Source organism: Macaca nemestrina, chromosome 12, assembly GCF_043159975.1.
Source record: "Macaca nemestrina isolate mMacNem1 chromosome 12, mMacNem.hap1, whole genome shotgun sequence".
NCBI lineage: Eukaryota > Metazoa > Chordata > Mammalia > Primates > Cercopithecidae > Macaca > Macaca nemestrina.
The window spans coordinates 128,220,024-128,244,437 of record NC_092136.1 but is presented as its reverse complement, the minus strand read 5'-3'; the positions used below and the strand labels follow the sequence as shown (position 1 = coordinate 128,244,437).

Genomic DNA, 24,414 nt, shown 5'->3' with positions numbered 1-24,414 from the left:
GTAGCAGCTGGTCTGATTTGCATCTGGGAAGCTGAATTGTTCAGAGAGCTCAGCTGAAGCAGGGAGCCATCCCGGAGAGGCCTCCCCTGGCCAGCCAGGATTTGGACTCCTCAGTCCCCTCTGGCTTCTCTTCTGCCTTGTCCTTGTCCCCTACTCTCCCCATGCCCAGGACACATTTGAATTCCTCCTCACTGTCAAGAGCCAGCTGTGATCTCACACTGCCTGCTTCTGTCCTGAACGTTAACAGGCTTTTTCTCCTGCACGGACTGCCACTTTTAGACTGGCACACAGTTTTCACAAGACAGGGTTTTGTGGTTTGGGTTTTTTTTTCCTTCATAAGTTTGCAGCTGCTAGTTTTGAAACCACCAGCCCTGAGGCAACTCAGACACACACACAAACACACATGCACACACACACACACATACAGAGACACAGAGAGAGAGAGAGAGAATGAAAGAGAGGGATGATGAGATATCATTTTAGAAATCATTTATTACATTCCAAATGTCCTTGCTTACAGTCAGGCTTCTGTTGGTGAAAGACGCCTAGACACACTTAAGGGTTTGTGGGCATTTGTGGGCATTTGGGCGTCAGGGTAGTTCTCATGAAGTGTGTCTCCCATGCTGGGTCCCTGGCTGTCTGAGGCTGACAGGTGAGTGGTGAGGGCCCAGAACTTTTGGTTATGATCTGACATGGACCGGCCAGCCACCTATGTCCTGCTTGAATGTGTGTGCATGTGGATGCACCAACGTGTGTAGGTTGGAGGCAGGGGAAAGGGGAGGAAGCGGGAGATATAGGAAGACCCTGATTGAGTTTCTGAGAATTATGCAGGAATCACATTCAGGCCTACCTAATGGATCCCTTTGCCTATGCAGCCATATATCTTTAGCTGAACACAGACTTGAGGCTAGAAGAGCCCAAAATAAACTGAAATGAGAACAAACTACTCATCTTCAGCTCTCCCCTCACCCTCACACATCCACTAGCACTTGTGGTGGTCAATTATAGTTTTTATCTAAACCAAGAGAACACCTAGAGTCTCAGCCTAGCGTCCTCCCCCTGGACAGAGCATGGGGGGCCCTCAAGAGGCCACGCTGTCAGCCCTATTCTGGGTGACTTTTATGCCGTCTCTTTGCTGGCATTCTTACTGAACCTCATCATTCTCTGCAGGCTTAATCAAACACTTTTTGCCTGTGGGAGGAGAGAGAATCATCGTGATATTACCAAGGAAGGGAAATGAGGAACGCCTAGGCCTCCTAAATAAGGCCTGCTTTGACCTGAGAGTGCGGAAACAAATCTGGGACTTTGGGAATCTCTACCTCCATAAACCTTCGTGCCTCTCCTAGAACCATGCACCCATTTTGATTCCACGTCAAGACGATGTGTGCTCTTGTTTCTCCTCACCCTTTCTCCCCACTCATTCCTTACCAAACTTATTTGGGGTCCCATGAGGCTCAGGCAGCGTAAGCAGGAGAGCTTGGGATAGATTTTTCTTTGTATCATCCATACTCAGTGAATGTTCTGCACATGGCAGGCACTCTGTAAGTGCTTATTTAACTGAATTGAACAAAATGTTAGTTGTCACACCCTCTTCTGGAAACCTGCACTGATTTTCCTGTCACTGACAACAGAAAACCCAAATTCCCTATAGCCTGGCACAATAGGCTTTCCGGGGTCAGGGCTCACCCGCGTCCTGCCTCCTCACCTGCTGCCCCATATCCGTGGCACTCTCACTGGCCTGGCACCATCCCATGTTCACACCCTTTCCGTGCTGGTCCCTGTCCCTGGAATCCCCTTTCTGGTAAATTCTGAGTCATGTTCAAAATCAACTCCAGGCCAGGCACGGTGGCTCCCACCTGTAGTCCCAGCACTTTGGGAGGCCAAGGCGGGCGGATCACCTGAGGTCAGGAGTTCGAGACCAGCCTGCCCAACTAAAAATACAAACAACTTAGCCCAGTGTGGTGGTGGGCACCTGTAATCCCAGCTACTCAGGAGGCTGAGGCAGGAGAATTGCTTGAACTTGGGAGGCGGAGGTTACAGTGAGCCGAGATCACGCCACTACACTCCAACCTGAGTGACAAGAGTGAAACTCCATCTCAAAAAATAATAATAATAAATAAATAGACTCCGTTGTTCCTCCTCTATAAATCTGTTCCTGACTCTTGGGTCTTTCCAGTAGAGTTGGTTGCTCCTGCCGTTGGGTTTTTGTGATGTTTTGCACCTAGCACCATGAAAGCACTTGTTTTTAGTGTGAGTGTTCATTTACACCTCTTTCCTTCAGAAGATCTTAAATAATTCATCAAAGACAGGGATCATGTCTTATGCATAATTGCATTCTCAGTTTTGCACACTGCCTAGAATAGTAGGTATTCAATAAAGGATGATTACAGTAATGAAAGAACAAATGGATTCCATTGATCTACTTCTGGAATCTCAAGCAGGGTTTTCCTATACCTATCCTCCTTCTTCCCCTTTCTTTCCCATACATCACTACCTCATGGGGCTCAGCACATATATGGCGCCAGGACTGCATCTCTTTTGTTTCATTTTCTGGAATGTCTCCATTCTTTGGCACAAATTTCCTAAGATTACCCATAGCGTTCCTGCTCACCATGCTTCTTGGGTTTCTGATGTTTGCAAAGACATTGACTCATCACCTGGAGATGTAGACACCCATGGAGATGGGCCTTCCTGCACCACAAAGTACCTCCTCCATGAAGCCCTCCTACATGAGTCCAAGCCCACAGGGAGCTTCCATCCCGCCTACACTGCCTGAGCCCCCACTTGCTCCTCTCTTCTCTTTAATTGTACCATGGTGCCAACTGTCATGTTGTTATGGAGTGAGTGTTTGTGTCCCTCCCCAGACTCATACATTAAATCCTAGTGGACAATGTGATGGTATAGGAGGTGGGATCTTCAGGGGGTGATTTGATCATGGAGGCGGAGCCTTCAGAGTGGGATTAGTACCCTTAATAAAAGGGACCCAAGAGAGCTAGCTTGTCCTGTTTCTACCACACAGATACACAGTGAGGAGTCAGCAGTCTGCACCCTGGAAGACAGCCCTCACTAGAACCCGATCATGCTGGCACTCTGATCTCAGACTCCTGGCCTCCAGAACGGTGAGAGATAAACATTCACTGTTGATAAGCCACCCACGTATGGGACTCCATTACAGCAGCCTGAACAGCTTGGACACGGGTATTTTTCCTCCCGATTGTTTGGATTCTCCCCCACCCCGCGGTGCCCAGTGCTTGATAGGGGAACGACTGCACGAGGTGTTTCCTCATGGCCTTTCTGCACACTGGCCTCCGTCCCTCATTCCCCAGGCTCTGCACTTTCCCAAGGGGACTTTACCTCATCTGAGTAGCTCCTGATCTAGCGATATTAATCAGCCACATCTCAAGGACTGTCATTTTTGTTATAGAATACATCTTTGATAATGTATACATTTTTGGAAGTTTTTTTTTAATATTATGAGATTTTTATTGCAAGTAAGGTTCAAATATATTTTCTTTTTTTCTCTCTGTTGCTCTCTTTTTTTTTTTTTTTAACTATACTTTAAGTTTTAGGGTACCTGTGGAAGTCACACAAATCTCTTGGTTCAAATATAGGTTAAAAATGGTAAGATTCTCCCCAGCAGACGAAGCTGCATTGCCTGGAGTCTGAGCAGGCAAATCCTGCAGTGTTTGCTGGCACTCTGGGTGGTGGGCACAGCAGGAATGGCATTATGAGGGCCACCTCTGGCTAAGCAGCCAAGGTGTCCATAATCACCAAACTGGCATCTCCGGGCTGCTCTGCTCCTTGCCTGAACATCCTCCTCCTGCCCTTCTCCCTTCTCTGAGAAGCAGCCCTTGACCTTGTCAGCTTTTCCTCTGCTTTCTTCCTCTCCTCGATACCCTGTCAAAATTTTTCAGGTTTTCCATATTCCCAGGACCTTGCTAGGCTCAGCTCATACAGTAAATGTCATATAGTCATGTGTCAAATGTCGTACAGTTAAGTCATGTCAGGGGGTAACTTTGACATTTTTACATGAGCCTCCTGGAAGTTCAAAGGAGTGAACTCGTGGTGAGGATTTCAGGCAGATGGACACATGACGGAGGCTTCTGCGGGGTGGGTCTTTTGGAGCATCCTACCATACTACCTGGGCTGCCTCCATCTAAGACCAGCTGCAGACAAACAGGAGAAACATTCCCACTACTCAAGGATGACCAGGGAGCCTCTGACTCTAGCCACTCAGTGGGGCCTTCTTAGGCAGGAAGAGGAGGGAAGCAGATCCCTTCAATTAACACCTGGCCTGAGTCATTGGGCTTGGGATTCAGAGTTTGGAAAGTCACCCAAATGCCTTCATTCCCAAACCTGACCTTCTAGAGAGCCTGGAGCTGGCAAGCTTCAGATTCATTTGTGTCAACATGTTGTTTGGTTAATGTAGCTGAGCATCTAGGCCCATTTTCTTAGAAACAGGAAATCCCGGCGTGCCAAGAGTAAACATCCCAGCCCCCAAAGGTTTGGGTTCATGTAGGAACTCCCTGACCACAAGGGTCTGTGGGTCTGTGTGCTTGAGCCAGGCATGCTCTTGCGCCCATAATTGATCTTGTATAAAGAGATGGTCTCTCTGCAGCTCAGCGGCTGGACTGTGAGCCTGAACCATGCTTGAGGCTGGTTGGGGATAGGCTAAGAACAGGGTCACAATTTCAAACATAAAGCAAAAAAGCATTAGTGCTCTTTTATAACTTGACAGTCATCTCCCCTGCAATCCCCACCACAGACTCTTCAATTCTAGTTTCTTCTGTTTTTATTCTTTGTTTCTTCTGTGACAGCAGGGAGCTCGTCTATCTTCGCTTCCATTCCATCCCTATATTCTATACCATGCCGCGAATAGGAGGCACCAAGTACAGGCTGGCGGAATGAATGAATGATTGAATGGATGGCACCGTGTGAATCAAGGCAGCAGAAGAAGGCATTCCTGAAGGGCTTGACCATTCCAGCTCTCTATGGGGTATCCTGCAGGGGTGAGCTCCACATACTTACTAGTCTTAAGGGGCTCACAGAGAGTTAATTCCCTCTCACAAACTTGCCAGCCCCTAGTTGGCAAAGACAGATTCTCCAGAAGCTTCTCTGGGTTAGTTGAGCAAGCTCAGGTTAGCTGGGGCTGGAGGAGAAAACACTGGCTGTGCAGAACTTGACTGGGTGTAGGGGGAAGGGCCAGGGGTGGCCAGAGGGGGCTTCTGTTGCACAGAGGTCCGGCTTGCTCGCCAGACAAAACCCTCAGAAAGCACCTTCCCCACCTCCGCCACACACAGAGAAGGCGCAGAGGGCCTGGCCTCTTTCTTACAAGGAGCCCGGCTGACCCTGTTGCTGTGAGGGGCAGAAAGAGTGGCAGACAGCTGCTTGGAGACGCGGGAGTCGCTGAGCAGGGCCCATGGAGTCTGACAACGGAAGAAAAGAGGCAACCCTTCTATTATTAGTGGCTGCTTTCCACGTATGTGTAAATCAAACAGCCTATGCAAAAAGAGGCCTCCTGGTAGCAGGAAATTCAGAGTTGTGGGTGTCTTTGTGCTATCAGATCGGGCCCTGGGCTTGCCTGCAATCCGGTCTTGGACGGGCTTCCATCTGGGCTGCATTAAGAGGCACAAGGAGGTGAGCGAAGGCCCAGCTTGGCCTCCCCACCCCCCAGTGTTTCTGGTTTTATGATTCTAGGGGGACTTTGTGACTTTTTAAACATCGTCTTTCCAGCAGTTCATGTGGGCTCCTTTTTAGAGCCTATACTGAAGATTTTATGAAAATCCAAAAGAGATAAGGCTGTCTCTGTTACAAAATGCCATCTCAGGTCCAGAAGCTGCACATAACTAAAGTAATATCTACTATTTCAGAGCCCAGGACTTGACTTCTGTGTTTGGTGGTTTGCTGTACTTCCATCAGAAGTAGTGATATAGTGTAATATTTAATGATACAGAAACATGGCCGTCATTTAATATAAAGAGAATAGAAGGAGGTTATAAAGCAATATGATTCTGGCTAGATAAAAAAAATACATATATGTCTATATATTTGCATTATGAAGACCAGAAGGAAGGGCACCAAAATATGAATCGGCTGCTTTCTGTATAGTGAGTCTATGGGTGCTTTTACATTCTTATTCTGTAATTTTCTATACGTTTTAAATTTTATACAAGGATGAAGTGCCACTTTTGAAATCATTATTTTAAAAAACTTAGACGACGCATTTAATGAGTTTTTAAAAAAAGTAAGCCAAGAAACAGAAAAAAGGTAGTAGCACCTGCAGGATGGGCTTACTAACTTAGTGCTGTTTCTCAGCAGCCTTGAGCAGGATTTCCATGTCCCTTGTCTCCCCTGGCCCTGACGCCATCTCCTCCCTTTTTCCTTGCCCTGCATAGCTCTTGTCCATTTTGCCCGGTGACCCCATGCCGCTGGAGCACCCTGCTTTCTCACAGCACCGACCTGCCCAGCGTCTTGCCCTTGCTTGTCCCAGGAAAGCAAAGGAGGCCCCAGAAACGTGAGCAGATGGGATGAATGTAATTCAGCTCCCAAAATCTGCTGTAAGTCTCCCTTGTCCTTTGAGTCCACCAGAGATCGTGCCAGTCCTGTAGAGCTTACACTGAATGCAGAGCTCTCGCTGTGTTTGTGTAATGCACTGTTTGACAGCTTATTAGGTGCATTTCAGCAACTTCCCAATGTCACATCTATCAGAGCCTGAGACTCCCAGGGGAACTTATTCAAGCTATAAGTAAATAAATAACACAGATTTTACACACACACACACACACACACACACACGAGGAAAAAGGGGAGAAAGAGTACATACACACGCAGACCATTTTGTCCTCACAACGTTACGAACTGGTTTATTTTCTTTATCTAACCGATGAGGAAACTGAGACTGACAGGTCCAGTCACATGGCCGGAAGTAGCAGAGCTAGAATTTGAACAGGGTCCTGCCTGTCTCCAAAGCCTGGACTCTTCACCAGAATGCCTTCCCCACTTCCATACTGCAATCCAGGCAGGCCACTGTGGGTGTAGTGAGTCCCAAAGCTCCATAATTACAGGGTTCAACTCTGCCTCCAGAATAACCATGACAAAATTTGTGGAAATGTTCACAACAGCTCTTTACTTCCAGGTTCTGAGATCAGAAACGGAAGTTTCAAAATACCGAAAGTTCGTTTATGTTGAACATAGTGCTTAGGCTAAAAGCAGGAAGTCCAAGAAAGCCTGATCTCATGAGATTTTTTCAGCCCAATTTGGATCCACATCTGCACTTCTGGATTTTCCACTGAGTCTAACCTCAGCTGCTCTGCTGGTCTCACCGAGTCTGCACCTCCAGCATTGGGTACAGTTAAATAACATAGTCGGCTGCTGTTCACTAAGATTTACCCAGGGATTGGCCACTTGAAAAGTAAAGTAGTGAGCTGGGACAGGCAGCAGAAAGGAACAATTGAAATTTGAAAAACAGGCGTTTCTTTTCATAAAGCTAAAAAAACCCAAACCCAAACAAACAAAACTCTAAACAATAATTCATCCAAATAATGGTCTTGCTGTTGTCTCCAGGTGCAGGAAACAAGTGAAAAAGAGTCTTACCACCTACGCCTTCCCGCCCCAGTCCTGGTTTCTCCATTGGTCAGTATGCGACCAGCAAAGGGGAGGGGAAGGTGGTGGCACTCAGTGGTGTGCCTTGGGCTGCCAGCTTTGGGGAAGCCTCTGAATGTTGGGGAGACTCATTCCCGTATCCCCACTCCCATAGCTTGAGGCACTTTGGAAAGCAAGTTTCTCATGTTGCGGATGAGGAAACTGAGGCTAGGAGAAGTGGAAGGATTTGCTCAGGCCACACACATCTAGTGATGGCGGGAGCTGGGATGAGAACCCAAATCCACAAAGATGTGGCCTCTTCTTTGAATCATAATAGCTGCCCTGCCTACCTCTCAGCACTCGAATGGATTAACAGACATGATAGGGTTTGCAAATGACAAACATAAAGTAAGTGTTAGTTGCTGTATTTTGACATATTCCAGGTAGTGACTTAGTTAGTGTTGCTGGTGCTATATTTAATTTGGGTCCCATTCCAAGTGTAGAGTTTTCTGGGGATGCCATTATCTATGAGGCGTCTCTGCCAGGAGGGCTCAGAGGCTCCCAGGGAACACTCCCTATACACACACCATCCCCAGCACCACCTTAGGGGTTCTTATGGGAACATCTGGAGGACTTCTGCATCACAAAGATCTATAGTGCATTGTGGTGTGAGCTCCTCTATTCAGGGACTAGAACTCATTATTTTGAAGCACAATTTCAAATCAGCCACACCCAACTGCAACAGTCCAAGAAAGGTAGCAGACCGCATCTTAGAGCCACCCCTTTTCAATTTCAGGCACCCAGGCATGCGGGGGTTACTGTCTTGCTTTGTAAACCTGTTCAAACTAGGTGCAAAGTGGATGTAGCGTGACACATTTAGCAGATGTGTGGCCTTCAGTGAATGATTTAACTTCTCTGAGCCTCAGTTTCCTCATCAGAATGTGGTAATTGCAATATATACTTGTGACTTGGCAAAGGAACTAGAGGGGATGTTTATAAACCACCTGGCGTGCACACAAACAAAGGCTCTTCCTGCCTGCCCTGCAGCCCCAAACTGCCCTTTGGGGTAGACCCTGAGCACCTACACGCCTTAGAAACAGCATCCCAGGGCTCCAGGAGGGCCTACAGAATCTGGAAGAGCAAGTCCTTCAATCTTGCGGTATACTATTTCGTTTTCAAGGAATTTCTTACAGGCAGCAATTATGAAATAAATGTCACACAATAGCAACCCCATCATGCGTGTGCTTTTCTATCAGTGAGGTCCTCCTGGGAATCTCCTCTCTCCTTACACAGTTCCAGGGAGGCCTTCTTAGTCCCATCACAGGTGTGCATTCTTGGCTGGGTGCTCTGGGTTGTGATGCACTTGGAGCAGGGGTGAGGAGGGTAATCTCCCCATCGCTTGAAGCTGAAGTGGGAGGAAGCAAGGCCTTTCATGTGGCAGGGTCAGGCATTCTCCCCAGAGCAGCGTGTGCCCCGGAAGCCAAGCCGGTAGGACCAAGCAGAAGCCGCCACTGCTTCCTCCCTACCTTGGAAAATTACACAGCATGCCACTTTGCCTGCTGGCTGCCAGGCAGATGCCCTGCTGCTTTCCGAAGCTGTCCTACCTCCTTAGGATGAAAAACAGTGATGTGCCCATGCCCGCAGTGACGAGTGTGCCCTGCCTTCCTCCTCCTCCCTGCACTGGAAAAAGTACAGGGTCTGTAAACAAGTCATTAGATTCAAGATCCTGCCCAATTTAGACTCTTTGTCTCAGTTTTCTCCAGAGTAAACTCGCGGTCACACCCACTCAAACCAAGCAAAGCCCAGAAGGAATGCAGAGCCCTGTGGCCAGGCTCACCGCAGCTGACCCTGAGATGCCCAGAGCTCCAGCCCTCCCGGGCTGGGAGAGAAGAGTGGGAAGCCCAGAGCACTCCATTCCATCAGGAGCGGAGCATCGGCTCTGATAGGCACACAGCTAAGATCCCAGTGTCTAGGTTCAAGTCCCCAAAGCAGCTTTTACTTTTGGAACTAACTCTCCAAACTATCGAAAATCAAAAATCCATCTCCTTGGAAGTCTGGCAAGCAAAGCCCCACGATCAGCTTCTCTTTATTCCTGTACTTCCCGTACAGGCAGGCTTCTAGAAAACAGAGGCTGGAGAAAATGAAAGTCAATGCCAAATACTAACCAGACAGAAGAATAACTGCTTTTCCCCACAGCACCCCCACCCCCAGCTCTGGCATTATGGGCTGGGGAACTGGGCCCCTCTCCTGCTGCTGAGGATCTGTTTATTTTGCACTCCATAAAGGGAAACCAGGCCCTTTTCTGACATTTTGGCTTGTAGGGGGTGGGGAGAGAAGGAGGTCCAGAATTTAAACTCAAAACCAGATCAACTTCTCCAAATCTCCTGGTGCTTTTGCTACGATTCCTAAATGGGCCGCATTGTATGAATCAGGCTTTTTACTCCCCCAGCCAATGTGCCTCCATTTCTAACAGTCTGACTCCTAACCCTACCAATGCCATAAACTGCCATGACCCCTTACTGACTTCTAACCACACAAATGCTCCCCAGATGAAATTAGGGACAGACACACTCACAAGCAGCTTGGCAGCTCTCCCTGCCTCTCCTGCAGGAAAATCTGTGCCTACATCACAAACCTTGCTCTCCTTAGTGGATGGTGGCTTCCTTTAAACAATACAACAGGGAATTTCCTTTGTCCTGGAAATGTTCCGCTTGTCATCAGTGTTATCCTTATCAGCAGACCACAGTGCAACCAGGAGAGGCCCCAGCATGCTCAGGACTCGTGGGGTATCATTGCAAAATGTTTTCTTCTTTTTTTTCCCCTGCCTTGAATTCAAAGCATGACCTTTACGAGTGGAATTCAATCAGGTCATCTCTCAGATTCCCCAGTGGGAAAATAAAAGTGGCACAAGCAAAGTCTATTGTTTCCATTGCAAGAAGGTAGAAATGTTGTTTTCTCTCTAGATCATCCAACTAAACGAGGTGGGATGGGGGATACAGAGATAATAAAATGACCCTTACAAATTGAGATCGTATTAATAAAACGTAGCCTCAGTCCTGGTAGTCCCATGGAACTTGCATAGCAGGGGCTCTGCAAATGTCATTGACTCCTCAACTTTTTCAGTCCTTCACCGTGGCTTTCACTATTTTTAATGCAATTTATTTCTATCTGGACAAGTTTGAAAATAAATTTTTGTTGTCTTTAAACAACAGGCAAGCAATACAGTTAGGAAAAGGGGTGGAGGCATGTGGGAACACCAGAAGGCCAGAGGAATTGCAAAAATAAACTTCTGCTAATGGTAACACTCTTGTCTTCCAGGGCAGGAATAATTAATTGTATATGTTTAATCACTTAGCAACCCTGAGCTCTTATTCTGAGAAGCTCAAAATATTTCACATATGCAGTGAGTAAAGTCTTTGGTATCAGACAGAACCTGCTAGCTGCACAACTTTTGGCAAGTTACTTAAGTTTCATATGTCTTGATTCTTCTCACTGGGTGAGTGCAAGTCATGATAGGTGGATTCCTTGGGGCTGTGGTGAAAGTCAAGTGCTAAAATGCCTTCAAGGGCCGGGTGAGGTAGCTCACCCCTATCATCCCAGCACTTTGAGAGGCCGAGGCTAGCGGTTCACGAGGCCAAGAGATCGAGATCATCCTGGCCAACATGGTGAAACCCTATCTCTACTAAAAATACAAAAATTAGCTGGGTGTGGTGGTGCGTGCCTGTCGTCCAGCTACATGGGAGGCTGAGGCAGGAGAATTGCTTGAACTTGGGAGGTGGAGATTGCCATGAGCTGAGATTACACCACTGCACCCCAGCCTGCTGACAGAGCAAGACTCTGTCAAAAAAAAAAAAAAAAAAAAAAAAAAAAAAAATCTTTCAAATGTTTAGCACAGTGCTGGGCTCATCAGTAACTACTCATTAACCATCATCATCATCATCATTATTGTTATTGGCATTACTGATACCTCCTGGCAAAGTTGTTTAAAGTAATAATGAGGTAAAGGGCACAGCCATTCCAGAAAAGATCTTGAAAGCCAATCCCAGTTCTCAACCTCTGTAGACTCTAGAATCTTAGATCAGAGGGTTTCCTCAGAAATTCTAGCAAACATCAGATATAGATAGCATGCCTGTTTAGTAGGTGTTTCTTTTTTTGATCTTGCAAAATGCTTTTACCGCCATCTTTATTGCAACATCACTTCGAGGTAAAATTATCATTGGAAGAATCTCCCTGTTCTGCAGTTGAGGAAACTGGAGCATGAGAAGGCCCACGTCTTTGATGGAGATCAGGATAGCAGTTTATGTCAACGCCAGCCGATGCATCTTCCAGAGCTCTATTTGCAAATGCTGACTTTTTTTTTTTTTTTTTTTTTTTAAGTCAGTGAAGAGTTATATCAAGTTGAAACCCAGTGCTTTCATAGGCTGAGATTTCTAAAGGTGGAATTCGGCTTCCTAGAATCTTTTTGCCTTTGAAATTTCTGGATGCATTGCATAGTAAAGGCATGTTAACCTATGCATATGTACTCTATGCACTCAGTAAAACATTAGTCTGATAATGCCTTCTAAGGTAATTGTCCTCTCACAATAGTCTTCGTTACACTCTGCTTGCCTTTACTGAAGAAGACAGTGGCTAAGAAAATGACTTATGGCCACATAGATAATGCCTGAGGGGGACTATGGTTAGGATGACTAAGCTCAAGGTACTTAATTTAGCAATGCCCCGGGCGGCCATTTCATTCATTCACTCATCCAGCAAAGACTTTTTGAAGTCCTGTTCTCTTTCATACTGACTCCTGCTTATCTTTCAGGGTTCGGCCTAAATGTCACTTCCTTAGGGAAGCCTTTGACCTCTGAGACTAGGTTAGGTCCCCATGTTATGCCCTCCAGAGGCACCCCATACTTCCCCTTTCATAGAACCCTTTGCACTTGTAACAACAAGCTCAATACCTGTTTTTTTTTGCCTTGACTATTACCTCTGTCCAAGGAGGAACCATACCTGTCTGTTTTACTGCTGTACTCCAGCATCTGACACATAGAAGCTGCTCAATTAATACATGGATATGTGTCAGGCACTGAGGACTTGAGGACAAATGGCCAGAGTTTCTGCCCTCAAGGAGCAAGCAACTAACTCACTTTGTTCACAGAATTGTATTCTATGCATACTTCTTACCTTCTTTCCAATGAAATTTGAAACAACAACAACAACAAAAAAACAAACGTGGAATGTTTTAAATGGAATAGGGATTTTTCTGAAAAGGCATGAGCTGCAGAACTGTCAAACTAGTGATAAATTCTATGTAGTTAGGAAGAGACTAATAAAGACTCTAATTGGACATTTACAATTTTATCCTTTCTGGAGAGCAGGTGTGAGTGAGAAGCAGGATTACAGTGCGTCATCACCCCCCATTACAGAGTTAGACCTCAAGGAACAGGCCTCATTTTCTCGGAGGAGTCTGCCCATCTTTGTTTTAAACAAATTTTTGCCATTCAGTGACAGATACAGGATTGACCTTCGCAATGATATGTACCTGAAGACATCCAAAGAAAAATCTGCTATAGTTCTGCTCATTAGCAAGACTTCAGTAATGAGGTCAGATCTCCCCATGAGAAAAACTGGGGTATTTATTCCTCATGGTAATTCTAAAACCACAAGAGGTGTAGCATGCCATATATTTCTATTATCCATGGGTGAGAAGTAGGAAGGGTAGAGAAAAATTGCTTCACGTCTCAGGGATATCAAGGATATAGATCTTTGGAAAGTGTATGATATGTTTTGGCTCTGTGACCCCACCCAAATCTCATCTTGTAGCTCCCGTAACTCTCACATGTTGCAGGAGGGACTTGGTGGGAGATGATTGAATTGTGGGGGTGGGTATTTCCTGTGCTGTTCTCATGATTGTGAATGGGTTTCATGAGATCTGATGGTTTTTAAACAAGCTCTCTTTTTGCCTGCTGCCATTCACGTAAGGTGTGACTTGCTCCTCCTTGCCTTCCACCATGATTGTGAGACCTTCCTAGCCATGTGGAACTATAAGTCCAATAAACCTCTTTCTTTCTTTTATAAATTGCCCCGTCTCGGGTATGTCTTTATCAGCAATGTGAAAATAGACTAATACAGTGCACCATAGGACAGCACTGGCTTAATCCATTTTGTGTAGCTATAACAGAATATCTGAGGCTAAGTAATTTATAAAGAAAAGAGGTTTATTTGGCTCATGGTGCTCATGGTTCTGCAGGCTGTACAGGAAGCATGGTGCCAGCATCTGCTTCTGGCGAGGCCTCAGAAAGCGTACAATTGTGGTGGAAAGTGAAAGGGGAGCCAGCGTGTCACATAGCAAGGGCAGGAGCAAGAGGGAGAAGGAGGAGGTCCCAGACTCTTTTAACTACCAGATCTCAGGTGAGCTAACTAAGTCAGAACTAACTTCTCACCGAGGGGAAGACACTAATTCCTTCACCAGGGATCTGCTCCCATGATCTAACCACCTCCCACCAGGCCCCACCTCTAACACTGAGAATCACACTTCAACATGAGATTTGGAGAGGACAAACGACAAAACTGTGTTGAATACAAACCTAGGGAATACTCATTGGAGAGAAATTGGGTTTCAAAGACTACCAGTCTAACTAGTAAGTTTTAAAATAATTTTTTTTAAAAAAAGAAAGACAAAGGCTACCACTTTAGCTGGTTATTTGCTAAATTAAAGTTGCTTTGTTGACATTTATACTTAAGAAAAAATATTACAAACGGTTATAGGGATCTGGGAACTAGAAAAGCAAACCATCTGTTAATAGTAGGGAGTTCTACGTAATAGGAAATCATATTTTCATGGTGGCATAAAGCATTAGAGCTAAAAATGACCTTAAAAATAAGTGAGTACAATGCCAGTATTTTGCAAATGGAGAAACTGAAATCGCCATTCTGTATAATAGGGATTCTTTTTGGCCAAGATTATTTTTCAATGAAAAAGTATAGGGCAAAGCCCATACCTTTCTTCAATAAGCCCAATAAACATTCAATCATGATTCGTGAATATCCTTTTGATAAATTCCAAATGCCCTCATTTGATAGAAGGGAAATAAAGTATTACATTCTTAAAGGTCAGCAGAGAATTAATGATGAAGCCAGGAGACTGGATAGAAAGCTTAGCTCCAGCCCCAGGCCAACATGATAATGCTGAACATTCACTTTTCATTTTGTTTTGCTTTAATGTTAGTCATAAGAATAAATGGAAGTGTTAGTCTCCATGTGGACAACACATTGCTGACTCAGATCAAAATAATCCATGTAAATATGCCCCTCTGACTGAATTCAGATTTCAAGATGATATTTTTAACTTGAATGATACAGACTTGCACTGGCCACTATGGTGGCTTCTAATCATGTTTAATTAATTAGATTAATCAACTAATTAAATTTAACTGACTTAATGAAAAGAGAATACAATTTTAAATTTCCTTCCTCTAGCCATATTTCAAATACTCAACAGCCACTCAAATAGAGAGTACAGTGGCTACCACAGTGAACAGTGCAGAACAGTACATTTCCATGTTTGCAGAAAGTTCTGTTGGACAGCCCTGATAAAGAAAGTTTTCTTAATCTTTCACTTTCCTTGGACTTTAAGACAGGATTAAAAAGGTTGAGAAAAACTGATAAAGTTTCCCAAATCGCTTCTCCTAAAAAATTGTGCAAGAGCTATATCTGTTACAAAGTTTCCTATACATGAATATCTTCAAAAGAGAGATTTTGGAGCCATGTATAGCCCAATAAAATACTATTGCTCCCAAATCAAATGCAAAATCAGAAACTTACTACCTGAAGAGATTATAATTTTTTACATAGTTAAGGTGGCAGGACAATGAGTTTGTCCAAACCCTTTATACAATCCAACGTCACAAAGATAGACAAATTTTCTGCAAGGCTGCATTTGCTTTCATTGTGTCAGATATTCTTCATAATTTGAAATATAAATTTGAGATACTCTCTAATCTCTTTACCTTCACTCTGTGGCGTTAGTGTGGAAAAACACAGCATGCTTCTTCAATACAGCATCTAGATCTTGGTGGCGATTTGTTATCATGCAGAAAAAGCAGTAGGGCTGGTCTTAGCTAGATTGTGGTCCCTAGGAACGACAGACTAGTGTCTGAGCAGTTCAATGTTCGGCCTCATGAACTTTGAAATCCCAATTCTGTTGACCAAGAATAAAACCCTAATACCTAGTTCAATGAGTTCAATCAAAAAATTTCAAAAGAAGTTCATCATTTTATTACTAAATGTCTGAATGAGCACTTAAATGGAAATGGTCAACTCCATTTTCCTTTCTTCAACTCTTCATTTTTGAGCTTCTTCATTGTGGGGAGAATATGGGCAAATGTTCTCCTTCCCTTCACTTCTGGTCACATAATCATACTTGGTTGTGCAGTGTACCATGAAAGACAACAATATGAGGTTTCCTAAAATATTGATGATGCGTGATGAGAATAAAGACCGACCCAGCTTTCCTGGTCTTGTTGAGTGAAAGAAGGGCCTCCATCTCTTGTGACTTCAGCACTAAAAGAGGATCATCTTCAAGGCAAATTACCTCTTTTGTTCTGTCGTCCCTTCACTCACACCAAAGTCAGTTAAACCTATTACTAGCATTTACACTTAATACAGACTGTCACAACCCAATTAAATTCACATCCCTTGATCAGGGGAGCTCAGTTCTACTGTCTTTCTGGAAGGGATGGTCAAACAGAGTACAAAAGAACTGAAATGGTATCTCCCTCTGAATTCACCAACTTCTAGCCTGGTTCTGTGTTGTATTACCACAAGGACATGGGGAAGATAATAGAAGAGGTGGCACAGATGTATGGATGGAGGCAGCCATAGGTATTTGGTCAGCCAGACGGATGTTTTCAAACTATTCACAAGGGAGTGCTGTAGCATAGGTTGGACAGGAGAATTTGTTTCTCTGGTGTTTTCTGTTTGACACAAATCTCTTTATCAGCAGCACAAGCCTGGAATTCCTGAAGCCACACTCATATCCTGCCATCAGTTTTTACGTAAACCCCCCATTGATTGGGATGGGAGTTTCACAAGTAGAACAATGGCCGGATACGCGGGAGGGAAAGGAGGAATATGGGATGTTTGATCTGTACTTGTGCATTTGTAGGGGATGGTGTCTACATGGGCAAAGAGATATGAATAAGTCACTAATTGATGAATTTAACGACATGCAAGCAAGTATTTGAAGTCATTAAGTCCATAAAAAAACAACCCAACAGATTTAAGTTACGTTTATTGTCTGTTATATTCACGCATCGACTTGAATGAGAATAATAACTAAGATAATAACAACTAGTATTTGCACAGCACTTTACAATTACAAAGTGCTTTTACTCCCATACTACTTTTGATTCTTATAATTAGTAAGATTGGTAGAAAACTTAATGTTACATATTATTACTACCAGTACTATTGTTATTTTACAGGTAGGAAAGGAGATTAGAGGAGTTATTATCTGACCCAAGACCACACAATTAATAAGTGGGTCTGAACCTAGATTTTCAAACTTCACACTGCATGTGGCTTTCACAAAATCACTCTGCCACTGTCACAGTAATCTGGCAAAATACTCCAGAAGTTTACTGCCAAGCCTTCCTAAGGTTTTGTCTCACCTTTCTTAGGCAGGAAGCACCTCACAGCACACAGCGTTCACACATTATATTTACATTGTGTGGGCATGAAGTCACATTTGGTAACTTTGGCTAACTGAATATTGGCTGACTGAACTTTGCCTGACAAATAAAGAGACAGAGCAGGTGCTCTTTCTTTAGTAAAAAGTCCAAATAAGGCTCAGAATCTGAAATGCTGCATGGTTTACAATTGGCAACAAGAAAGCCATCTAATGAGCCACCCAGTAGTTAAAGTGTAGTAATTAATTAATGCTTTTCTTCAAGAAACTCAAAGCAACTCACTACTCCAGATTTTTACCAAATCCATAGAAGAAGAGGATCATTAAGAAGCCTTAATCTTTTTGGGTAAATGAACCACCTGAGAAAGAGAGAGTAACTTGCCCAATGTCACCAAGCCAGCCTAAGGCAAAACCAGGTACAGAACTCAGACTACCCAAGCCAGTGCCCACGTTAGCATTTCAGAGGGACTGATATATAAAACTCTCTCAGGGGAGCTATGCACAGGTGCACCCAGACAGCTTCACCATCAAAGCTTTTTAAAGAAGATGAAGAATGAGGCTCACTCTAATAGCAGACAACAAATTCCTTCCAATTAGAAGGGAGTTAAAAGTAGTGTTAGCATATGAAAAATGCCAATCCACATGTTCCATCTTGGATGAGACTGACCACTCAACTGACTGCTTGTTGGTGGTGACTGACTGACCACAGTAAGAAGGACTCTTATGTCTCATGTAACGCTCTTCTCCCTTTTTCAGTAGCTCTAAGCTGAAAGCCTCCTTCCCCATGCCCAGTGATGGGGAAACCAAGGCACCCACCTTCAGGGATACCCCTGTTTTCCCAGGAGTTTCCCTTCACTGAGGCTGTGTCTCCCCTTCCCTTTTAAGTGTGCTTGTACTGTGCACGCTAATAAAACATTCTTTCCTGTTTCCAATTATTTTCAACAGTTAAGCATGCAAATGTCTAAATAACATCTATTAAGCTTCTATGGACATTTAGGAGAGAAAAAAAGATTAACCAACAAGAATCTGAATCATCAAAGAGCTCTTACAAAACCAGTGTTTTGAGCCTTTAATTGGAAGTGAATCAGAAACAGGCATGTGAAATTTCCCATGAAATACACACAGGGTTTTAAATTTTTTAAAAGGGTGCTCTGGGCAGAGAAGAGTCTGGGTCACACCCTGTCCAAACTGATAGGAAGAAATAAATAATTCCGATGAGCTCTGAACCCAGTCCCACTGCCCCGTCATGGCCTGTTTACAAAACTCGGGGGGTAAACTCCAGGAAGGCAGGGAGGGGGAGCCATGTGGTAATTCCTTTACCACACTTCGGACTCAGTACATTTATAGAGACCCACAATCTCCAGAAGGAATGGCTTAGGAGCCCAGAGCAGCACAGCCACAGGGCTGGATACCTTCCCCAAGGCACCCTGGGAAGTCTCCACATGCTGGTTTCCTGAAATGACATTTCTAGAAAAGTCACCTGCTCTTTCTCCCTCTCCTTTCTAGAAAAGTGCAAAAAGCAGAGGTGCCCTTTAAGTCCCTGACCTCTAGGGAAGTCCTCTGTTGCACCAAAGACCATATTTGAGAAGGAGGACTTGTGCCCTTTGACCCATGTGTTCTTATTATGGAGAAGGCCAAAGGCAGGTCAGTATGGTTCTCTACAGGCAGTGTTATCAGGGTGGGAGGAGTTGCTTGAGATAATGTATGAATCTTTTCTTCAGGATTCCTGACTGGTCATAAACCTGGGTACAGGACTATCGACAGAGTACCGTGCTGGGAAAAGAAAGATCCCAAGCTCACAGTGTGGGGCAGTCATTTTAACCCCTTGCCTTTGCTGTTGCCCAAGCAGGTTATACGAAGCAGAGCACACCAACTGTGCCCCATAACCCCTTCACAGTCTCCTCATGCCACATAGATTCTGGGTTATTTTCCTCTTTGCAAATACTCTCTTTAAATCCATTTTCAACTAGACGTGATTAACAGTGAGGACTGGGTTAGGAGAAATCATTATGAATTAACCATGTTGAATTAGTCCTAAGAAATGCCTCTTGCCAGAAGAGCTACATTTGTTTTATTGTTTACCCTCTTCCAAATCAGCAATCCTTTGAAAGAGAAAAACCTACTTTAATAAAATTTGGGTGGCTACATGATTACTCACTTGCCCGTGTGGTTCCTATGGAAAGTGTCCTCTTCAATCCCCCAGGAATATTATGACAATGGTCAGAAAATAGGACCAACGAACAAAGAGGCATGAGTCCCTCATTGTAGAACGTGGTGTTTGGGGCCATGAATACTTGAGTTCTGCTTCCAGGAGCTCTAGCCTAGTTCTCATCTTTTGATACACCACATCTTGAAGCCTCAGTTATCTCTCCGTCAATGGCCTCTTTTTTTCTGAGACTACTTGGGAGGAGGCTATCCTAAGTTGGCAATGTGTGATGGGTGCTTTGGGAGATATGACAGAGAAACAAGCAGCTCTCTTAACAGTGCTCCCTTGTTACCCTGGGTCATGCCTAAAGGTCTTTCAGTAGTAATGTGTAGAGTGGATAGTGAGGCCACGTTGTAAGGAGTGATATGGGAGACACTCCAGGCAAAAGAAAAAAGCAACAATCTCAACCCAATTTCTGGAATTTCTTCTTCAACTGATTTTGATGATCCTTTGGATACTTGGACACCCTGGAGCTTCTTCTCCTATATGCACATTTCTAGAGTCAGAACTCCAAAAACAGATAGGTTGAAATCTCTAGACAAGAGGGTTTCCTTACACACCTGCCGTGTTGAGCTCAGGTAACAAAAGGTTAAACTCTATGTAAAGAGGTGTTCCACGTGCCTCTCGAAGGTGTATGCACGTATGAGGTGGGGGTGCTCGTGCACTGAAAATGGCTTAATTTTCCCACTTTGAATAAAATCAAACTGCAACTAGGATGAATTCAAGTAGCTCATTGACCCCTGGTAATTGCACATAGGGTAAATCGGGATGTTACACAGAACGCTGTGGAAAAAAAAAAGCAAAGACAGGCGCTTGGCCCTATGCATTGAGAATGAAAATTTTAAAATAATAGGTTCTTCAGGGCTAAATTGTGTTTGCTCCCAAGGATCCTTGGAGCTATGGTTTTCTTTGTTCTGCCAAAGGAAAAAGGAAATATATCAGGAAGCTGGGCCAGTCCACAGGAAGTCTCACTTGGTCTGATAAAAGGAACTGGTGTGAGGCAGCTTTGGATGCAGTTATAAGTCAATCAGCCTTGAAATAACAAGAAAGGCTATTCAAGAGAAACTGGAGCCTGAAGTCAGCCCTACTCAATGATTTCCTTTTAACCTTGCAAAACATTCCCTTCTTTGTGTTTTATATAACCTCCTGAATCTGTTATTTTTTTTAAATGTGTATAGTTTTTTGTGTATATGAGTGGAATAGAATGAAAAAGAGAGCAAGATTTAGAACAAGAAAGGAAGAAAGAAGGCCCAAGGGTAGAGGAGGAAGCCTTAGCAGGTCAAAGAATATGCCATTCTCTACTGAGCTATAAAACATTTAAAAATCAACTCATTAGATCATTATGTGAAAACAGAACCTGTCATTTCACACCAGTACACCTGCTAATGAAGCCAGACAGGCTTTCTTACCCGGGACATAGGCCTTCTTGAATAAAGAGTGGTGAAGAATTGAGCAGTTTCATGAATCTGACGGGTGCAGACTGTGGATAATGGTCACTTAGACCAAGGGACAAAACAAATAGTAACAAAACCTACATGGTCCCCATAGATAGGCTTGTAGCTGAAACTATATGGAGATGTATGTATCAATCTGGTGATGTATCACAGTGGCTAAGCTTTGTGGACTTTGGAAGTAAACAGGATTAGGTTCAAATCATTGTTTTTCTATTTTCTACCTGTATGACCATGAGTAACTTACCCAACCTCTTCAGAATGGAAATACTACATACATCACAGGGTTGTCACGGGATCAACTGCTTGCCTTAAAGGTTTGAATAGATATTGGCACCTTGAGCTGGATAGATAACTTATTCTCTTTATAACTATGATTGTTCTTCCTTATTTTTATTCCTCCACTGATAACAGATGAACGTTTCTTTCTCTTAGGTGAGTACTAGGGAAAGAAAGGCCTTAGCTTGGGGTCATGAGGACCCATGAAAAATGGTGGGTGATACAGTTTCAAACTGAATTGGGGCCTTCTGGGGTTGACTGTGTTTGCCCATAGAACACCACTTCCTGTTTTAACAAGAAGAAAAAAAGCCTTCCAGAAAACCCATTAAGAGACTCAAAATTCTTCTTGGACATCAAATTATTGTTTTTAGAAGAGTTAAGTGTAAATGAATCAAAACCAGACAAATTCAATTTCCTTTCAATTAAACAGGATTTTTTTTAAAGTCCAGGGGAAAGACGCTTGGAGCCAAAGAGTGTTTTGGGTTTTAAATGAGACCAAATTTTGGAAAAGAATCTGAGACCCCAGAGTGGCGTCAGGCCCTATTCTTAGTTTGCATTAACGAAAAGGGATTAGCACAGTTCCAGTGTCACTTGGCAATAAAAACAACCAGCTCGGAGAAGCTCACCAAGCACCTGCTGAGAGCTTCTGCCTTCACCTGGCCTTGAGGGTCACTCCACAGTATGAAATGCAGCCCTGAGATTACGGGAGAAGAGCCACACAGGACCAGATAGAACATCTACGTGAGGTTCTATCATCCACACCCCAAAATAAGAACTGTTTTAAAGCCTGTCTAGGATCAGAGTCAAGTGAACATGAGAGCTGAAAGGAAATTTTGAAATCATACCTTCATTTTATATGTGAGAAAATCTTTAACATGAGTGATGAGGAAGTGAAGTGACCTGCCTAACATTCCGTAGCTAGTTTGGGATAGAGCTGGGGCTGGAACTCAGGTCTCCAGATCCTAAGCCAGCCAGTTTCTCCCCGTATTTACCTCGATTTAGAATCTTAAAGTCACTGGGACCAGCACATTTGGTAAAATCTTGTTGCCCATTCATCTTTTTACAAGTCTGTTTCTGTGTCCCTCTTTACGTTTGTTTTTTTTTTTTTTTTTTTTTTTGAGAGAGAGTCTCACTCTGTCACTCAGACTGGAATGTAGTGTTGCGATCTCGACCTCTGCCTCCTGGGTTCAAGTGATTCTCCTGCCTCAGCCTCCCCAGTAGCTGGGAACACAGGCAGGCGCCACCACACCCAACTAATTTTTGTATTTTTAGTAGAGGCGGAGTTTCACCATGTTGGCCGGGATGGGGATGGTCTCTATCTCTTGACCTCATGATCTGACGCCTTGGCCTTCCAAAGTGCTGGGATTACAGGAGTGAACCACCGCGCCCGGCCCAATATTTTGGAACTTTTTGCTGTTTTCCATGTAATAATATACATTGGAGAACTTTCTAAATCAGTGTATACGACAGTTGATTTTATCCCATTTTGTAGTTGCCTGGCATTTTCTTATATGTATCTTTCCTCCTTTTTTTATCTAGTACCCTACTAATGGACATTTAGATTATTTCCAACTTTTGCTGTAACAAACAATGCTACAATAAACATCTTGTACATATATCTGAGTGAACATGGCTGTAGAATTAGCATTATCAAATTTGTGTAAATATTTAACTTCTCAATAGATGTTGCTCTCTGGAAAGATTATACCAAGTCATACTCCTAACAAGAGGATAAGACAGTGACATTTCCTTCACTCTTTCCAACATGAGACATTAAGCTGTTTTCGTCTCTGCTGCCCTCCTAGGTCATAAACATTGGAATTTTATTATTTTCATTTGAATGTCTTTATGCATGTGCTTGAAATTCTTTTCATATATTTATTGCCCATTTGTATTTTCTTTCTAGTGTTGTCTATTCATAGCATTTTTGCCTATTTTCTGTTATTTGTAAGTAGTCTTTGTATAAGAAGACATTTATGCTTTATGAATGATAAATATTCTTTCTCAGTTTCTCATTTATTTTTCACCTTCCCTATGGTATTTTTCTCCATGGCTTTTTTGTTTGTTTGTTTGTTTGTTTGTTTGTTGAAACAGAGTCTCCCCCTTGCCCAGGCTGGGGTGCAAAGGCGTGATCTTGGCTCACTGCAACCTCCACCTCCTGTGTTCAAGCAATTCTTCTGCTTCAGCCTCCCAAGTAGCTGGGACTACAAGCATGCACCAGCATGACCAGCTAATTTTTGTACTTTCAGTAAAGACAGGGTTTCACCATATTGGCCAGGCTGGTCTCGAACTCCTGGACCTCAGGTGATCCACCCGCCTTGACCTCCCACAATGCTGGGATTACAGGTGTGAGCCACCATGCCTGGCTCCGTGTTAATATATAAATAGAGTAACTAAAGCTGAGAATGGGAGAATCAGAAGAATAAATATCCTCGGCTGAAGCCCTGGCTTTCCAAAAATGTCCTTACAGTAGATTCATATCACCAAGGGTGAAGGGGCAATGGAGAATATAAACTTGTTGTTACCTTTAAGAAAATGTGTCTAACCATCCTTATGATCATAAGCCACAGATAAAGATTTCTCCAATGAGTATTGCTTCTTTTGGAATTTCCAATACTCAGAGCTGAAAATCAGAAAGAAGAGAAATCTCTACTCTCTAAAAGCCTGGAAGAAATAGCATAGAAACCTTACTCTTGTTCATTTACATGAATGCTCTGTTGAGCACAGTGCCTGGTAATATTATTCAACATTTGGGTGAATGAATAAATGGATGAGAATGAATTCAGTCATCAGTGTCTAAAGACAAAATGACTCTGTAGACGTGACAATTTCAATCGAAACATACGCTTTTCCATAGACTGTAATAGTGTTAACTTAAAGCAACTCAAGAACAGAGTAATTTTCTAATGTTAACCTGTTTGTTTTCACATTTTTGCTACATAAATGGTGCTGCAAAATTGCTCACTCTCCAATTCCTTTCCCATAACATCAATGAATACCCATATATTCAGACCTAACAACTCTGCTACTAGAGTGTTAGATTCCAGTAGACATGTGAAACCCACACAATGTCTAGAAATTTGAGGTTAAAGCTCCCATGGCACCTGTAATTCCGGCCTCTTACATGTGTGCACTGAGATGTGACATGAGATCTTTCATTGCCTTGGACACATAGCACTGGCTGGGTAAATGGGGCTTGCTCTTGGGAAAGCATTTCAGTGTTC

At 43.6% G+C, this 24,414-nt stretch overlaps 1 protein-coding gene and 1 long non-coding RNA gene across 13 annotated transcripts in view; one reads left to right on the top strand and one right to left on the bottom strand.

Annotated features, from left to right (window-relative positions):
* LOC105476218 (Fli-1 proto-oncogene, ETS transcription factor) overlaps positions 1–24,414 on the bottom strand; it is a 125,742-nt gene that overhangs the window by 85,753 nt on the left and 15,575 nt on the right. The window lies entirely within an intron of this gene.
* Positions 1–24,414, top strand: part of LOC105476216 (uncharacterized) — a 54,784-nt gene that overhangs the window by 19,912 nt on the left and 10,458 nt on the right. For 3 of the 11 annotated variants that reach the window (XR_011611166.1, XR_011611173.1, XR_011611175.1), the window contains 3 exons: positions 3,020–3,198; positions 4,818–5,009; positions 5,301–5,438. This is a non-coding gene — a long non-coding RNA (uncharacterized lncRNA). Of the gene's footprint in view, positions 1–3,019; positions 3,199–4,817; positions 5,010–5,300; positions 5,439–24,414 lie in introns of those variants that run through there. The other 8 variants (XR_011611171.1, XR_011611169.1, XR_011611174.1 and 5 more) reach the window with 6 other exon arrangements.